The sequence below is a fragment of the Thermobia domestica genome, chromosome 6 (assembly GCF_964235325.1).
Source record: "Thermobia domestica chromosome 6, izTheDome1.hap1.1, whole genome shotgun sequence".
In the NCBI taxonomy this organism is placed as follows: Eukaryota; Metazoa; Arthropoda; class Insecta; order Zygentoma; family Lepismatidae; genus Thermobia; species Thermobia domestica.
Window position 1 is genome coordinate 286,425,699 of NC_137459.1, and position 6,000 is coordinate 286,431,698.

Below are 6,000 nucleotides of genomic sequence, written 5' to 3' on the forward strand. Positions count from 1 at the left end.
ACGTAACCATCAGTGTCATGTTGTGATTATACGTTGCTGGAAATTGCAAGTTTCGAAATCTTTTTAAACGTTCGGTGTTTAACGCCAACGCATCTAGAATGCTATTGATTTAAACCTCCGTGGTCACATTGGGGTCTGATAGACCCCAGAAAATTACCTTTAGTTGGGATTTTTGCCTTTTTTTTTTTTTTGAAACTTCCCCCATCCATACAAATTTAATTTTAAACACTGCTTCTTATGGCTGGTCGCTGTGTTCATCAGAGAATAGTAAAAACGAAAAAAGGCAGAAAAGATATTTAAAACATAAAATAAGAAAAAAAATTCTGGGGTCCATTGGACCAGTGTGTGACTTCCGTGCCATAAAAAATAAGAGTGACCACGGAGGATTAATTCCAATGTTCTCGCATATAACTTTTTATTCTATATCCTGTGTATGTTCGTCGCTGCAATTGCAATGTTCCAAATCTTTCGAAGTTTTCCGCGTTTCGGGATACTTATTTGAAACAGTATTGTATTTACTGTGAATATTTTCTTGTAGCACCCGTCTTGTGTTCTGTGTGCTGTACGTCGCCGCAAATTGCAATTTTCGAACTGTATCAAGGGATTTCACGTTTCTCTCAAAGACATTTGGAATGGTTTAGTGTTTTGTTCTGATATTTTCCATTTACCTTTTACTCACATGGATTGTGCATGTAGGTCGCTGTAACTTTGAATTTCCGATATTAGAAGGGATTGTAGTTTTGCGCAAACGTACGCAAAACGACATTTGATTTACTTAAGAAGATTTCCCGTGTAAACAGCATCATTTGTTGTTTTTATAGGTCGTTGCAGATCCCAAGTTTCCAATTTTTTGAATAGCTAAGAATGTGCACAGTTTTTCTAATGATATTGTGCTTAGAAATTATGATTATCTCCTTAACCCTTAGTTATATCTGTTGTGATTGTAGTTCGCTGCATATACAAATTTCCGACATTCCTCAAAGGATTCCACGTTTAGACAAACGTATCTACAACGATACTTGATTTAATTGTGATGATTTCCTTGTAACAACTAGCGTCATTGGGATGGCTGTACGCTGTTGCAAATGTCAAGTTTGGAGATCCCTTTTGAAGTTTCCGTGTGTAGCGGCAACGCATCTAGAATGCCATTGTTTCATATTCTAACGTTATCAAATATAAACTGCTATCCCATATCCCGTCTATGTAGGTCGGTGCAAACTTGAATGTTCGACATTTTTCGAAGTTTTCAGCATTTTATTCAAACTTCTGCAGAACGATATGTCATATACTTGGAGAATTTTTCTTGTAACCACCCATCTTATGTGCTATGGGATATAGGTCGATGCAAATTTGAACTTTGGAAATTATTCTAGAGATTCTGCGTTTTCCGGGAAAATATCTGGAATGATGTTTTGTTTAGTTCCGATATTTTCCCATTTAAATTTTGGTCCAATCTATTGTGCATGTAGGTCGCTGTAACTTTTAATAAAGAAAATTAAAATGATTCCTCTTTTCGCAGACGTATCTAGAGAGATTTTTTTTTTAGTTGTGATGTCTTCCTACGTAACCAGCAGCGTCATGTGTGATTGTACGATGTTGCAAATTTCAAATTTAGAAATCTTTTTGAAACGTTCCGTGTTTAACGTCAACGCATCTAGAATGCTATTTATTTAATTCTAATGTTCGCGCATATAACTTGTTATTCTATATCCTGTGTATGTTTGTCCCTGCAAATTGCAATGTTCGAAATTTTTTGAAATTTTCTACGTTTCGGGAAATTTACTTAGAACGGTATTTTTATTAACTGTGAATGTTTTCTTGTAGCACCCACCTTATGTGCTGTGGGATGTATGTCGCCGCAAATTGCAATTTTCGAACTGTTTCAAGAGATTCCTTGCTTCTCGCAATAACATCTGGAATGGTGTTGTGTTTAGTTGCCATATGTTTTATTTACCTTTTAATCTGATGGTTTGTGCATGTAGTTCGCATCAACTTTGAATTTCCGACATTCATAAAAGAATTTGTGGTTTTACGCAAACGTACCTAAAATCATTTGATTTAGCTCAGATGATTTCTCATGTAAACAACAGTATCATTTGTCGTTTTATAGGTGGTTGCAGGTCCCAAGTTTCTATGTTCTGGAACAGCTCTGAATCTGTCCAGTTTTTTTTTCTTTTTTTTCGTGTTATTGTGCTTAGAAATTATGATTATTTCTACCCTTAGTTATATCTGTTGTGATTGTAGTTCCCTGTATGTACAAGTTTCCGACATCCCTCAAAGGATTCTACATTTACGGAAACGTATGTACAGTGACATTTGATTTAGTTGTGATGCTTCCCATGTAACAACTAGCATTATAGGAATGATTGTACGCGGTTGCAAATTTCTAGTTTGGAGATACTATTGAAAGTTTCCGTGTTTAGCGGCAACGCATGTAGAATCCAATTGATTTTTATTCTAACGTTAGAAAATATAAACTGCTATCCCATATCCTGTGTATGTACGTCGCTGCAAACTTGAATGTTCGACATTTTTAGAAGTTTTCAGCATTTTCCGGAAACTTCTGTGGAACGATATATTATATACTTGAAATTTTTTTTTTCGTAACCACCCATCTTATGTGCTATGAGATGTAGGTCGCTGCAAATTTGAACTTTGGAAGTTATTCTACAGATTCCGCGTTTGTCGGAAAACTATCTGGAATGATTTTATTTTCAGTTCGGATATTTTCCCATTTAAATTTTTGACTCATATGTTGTGCATGTAGGTCGCTGTAACCTTGAATGAACGACATTCAAAAGGTACCTCTTTTCCCACACATATCTAGAGTTTTTTTTTTTTTTTTTAGTTGTGATGTCTTCATACGTAACTATCAGCGTCATGTTTTGTGGTTATACGTTGCTGCAAATTGCAAGTTTCGAAATCTTTTTAAACGCTCGGTGTTTAACGCCAACGCATCTAGAATGCTATTGATTTAAACCTCCGTGGTCACATTGGGGTCTGACAGACCCCAGAAAATTACCTTTAGTTGGGATTTTTGCCTTTTTTTGAAACGTCCCCCATCCATATAAATTCAATTGGCAACACTGCTTGTTATGACTGGTCGCTATGTCTATCAGAGAATAGTAAAAATGAAAAAAGGCAGAAAAGATATTTAAAACATAAAATAAGAAAAAAAAAATCCTGGGATCCATTGGACCAGAGTGTGACTTCCGTGTCACAAAAAATAAGTGTGACCACGGAGGGTTAATTCCAATGTTTTCGCATATAACATTTTATCCTATATTCTGTGTATGTTCGTCGCTGCAATTCCTCTGTTCCAAATCTTTCGAAGTTTTCCGCGTTTCGGGATACTTATTTGAAACAGTATTTTATTTACTGTGAATATTTTCTAGTAGCACCCGTCTCGTGTTCTGTGTGATGTACGTCGCCGCAAATTGCAATTTTCGAACTGTTTCAAGGGATTTCAAGTTTCTCTCAATAACATTCGGAACGGTTTTGTGATTTGTTCGGATATTTTCCATTTAACTTGTAGTCACATGAATTGCGCATGTAGGTCGATGTAACTTAACCCTTAGTTATATCTGTTGTGATTGTAAGTTGCTGCATATACAAGTTTCCTACATTCCTCAAAGGATTCCACGTTTAGACAAACGTATCTACAACGATACTTGATTTAATTGTGATGATTTCCATGTAACAACTAGCGTCATTGGGATGGTTGTACGCTGCTCCAAATGTCAAGTTTGGAGATCCTTTTTGAAGTTTCCGTGTTAAGCGGCAACGCATCTATAATGCCATTGTTTGATATTCTAACGTTAGCAAATATAAACTGCTATCCCATATCGCGTCTATGTAGGTCAGTGCAAACTTGAATGTTCGACATTTTTCGAAGTTTTCAGCATTTTATGGAAACTTCTGCAGAACGATATGTCATATACTTGGAGAATTTTTCTTGTAACGACCCATCTTATGTGCTATGGGATGTAGGTCAATGCAAATTTGAACTTTGAAAGTTATTCTAGAGATTCTGTGTTTTCCGGAAAAATATCTGGAATGATGTTTTGTTTAGTTCGGATATTTTCCCATTTAAATTTAGTTACATATATTGTGGATGTAGGTCGCTGTAAGTTTGAATAAACGACATTCTTCCTCGTTTTCCACAAACGTGTCTAGAATGATACGCTATTTAATTGTAATGGTTTTCCCATTAAGCACAAGCGACATATATTATCGTTGTTCGCTGCACGAAATTTAGAGTTTCTAGATTTTTCTGAAATGTTTCCTGTTTGGCGCCAGCGCATCTTGAATGCTTTTTATTGTAAATGTTCGCCAATATAATCTGCCATCCCGTACCCTGTTTATGTACTTCGCTGCAAATTTCAACTTTCGAAATTTTTCTATTGATTCCACGTTTCTCGCAAAAATATCTTGAGTGATATTTTGTTGACTTCGTATATGTTTCCATTTAAATATAGGTCACATACGTTGTGCATGTAGGTTGCTGTAACTTTGAATAAACGATATTCAAAAGATTCCGTATTTCCCAAACGTATCAAGAGAGATCTTTTTTTACTTCTGATGTCTTCCTACGTAACCACCAACGTCATGTTGTGTCATAGTACGTTGCTGCAAATTTCAAGTTTAGAAACCTTTTAGAAATGTTCCCTGTTTAACGCCAACGCATCTAGAATGCTATTTATTTAATTCCAATGTTCGAGCATATAACTTGTTATTCTATATCCTGTGTACGTCTGTCGCTGCAAATTGCAATGTTCGAAATTTTGCGAAATTTTCCGCGTTTCGCGAAACTTATTTGGAAGGGTATTTTATTTACTGTGAATATTTTCTTGTAGGACCCGTCTTGTGTGTTGTGCGATGTAGGTCGCTGCAAATTGCAGTTTTCGAACTGTTTCAAGAGATTCCGCGTTTCTCGGAATAACAACTGGAATGGTATTGCGTTTACTTCAGATATTTTTAATTAACTTTTTAGTCACAAGGATTGTGCATGTAAATCGCTGTAACTTCGAGTTTCCGACATTCTTAAAATGATTTCTGGCTTTGCGCAAGCGTACCTATAACGACATTTGATTTAGTTCAGATGATTTCCCATGTAAACAACAGCAACATTTGTCGTTTTTATAGGTTGTTGCAGATCCCAAGTTTCCACATATTGGAACAGCTCCGAATGTGCACAGCTCTTCTAATGATACTGTGCTTAGAAATTATGATTATATCCTTAACCTTTAATTATATCTGAAGTAGCTGCATATACAAGTTTCCGACATTCCTCAAAGGATTCCACGTTTAGGCAAACGTATCTTCAACGATACTTGATTTAGTTGTGATGATTTCCATTAAACAACTAGCGTCATTAGGATGGTTGTACGCTGTTGCAAATGTCAAGTTTGGAGATCCTTTTTGAAGTTCCCGTGTTTAGCGGCAACGCAACTACAATGCCATTCTTTCATATTTTAACGTTGGCAATTATAAACTGCTATCCCATATCCCGTCTACGTAGGTTGTACAAACTCGAATGTTCGACATTTTTCGAAGTTTTCAGCATTTTGTGGAAACTTTTGCAGAACGATATGTCATATACTTGGAATATATTTCTTGTAACCACCCACCTTCTGTGCTATGGGATGTAGGTCGCTGTAAATTTCAACTTTGGAACTTATTGCAGGGATTCTGCGTTTGTCGGAAAATATCTGGAATTCTAGAGATTCTACGTTTTTGGAAAAATATTTGGAATGATGTTTTCTTTAGTTTGGATATTTCCCTTCCAAATTTGGTTACATGTATTGTGCATGTACGTGGCTGTAACTTTGAATAATCGACATTTTTCCTCGTTTTTCACAGACGTATCTAGAACAATATGCTATTTAATTGTAATGGTTTTCCCATGTAACCACTAGCAACGTACTATTTTTGTTTCTCCCAAAAATATCTTGAATGATATTTAGTTGACTTCGTATAGTTTTTCATTTAAATATTGGT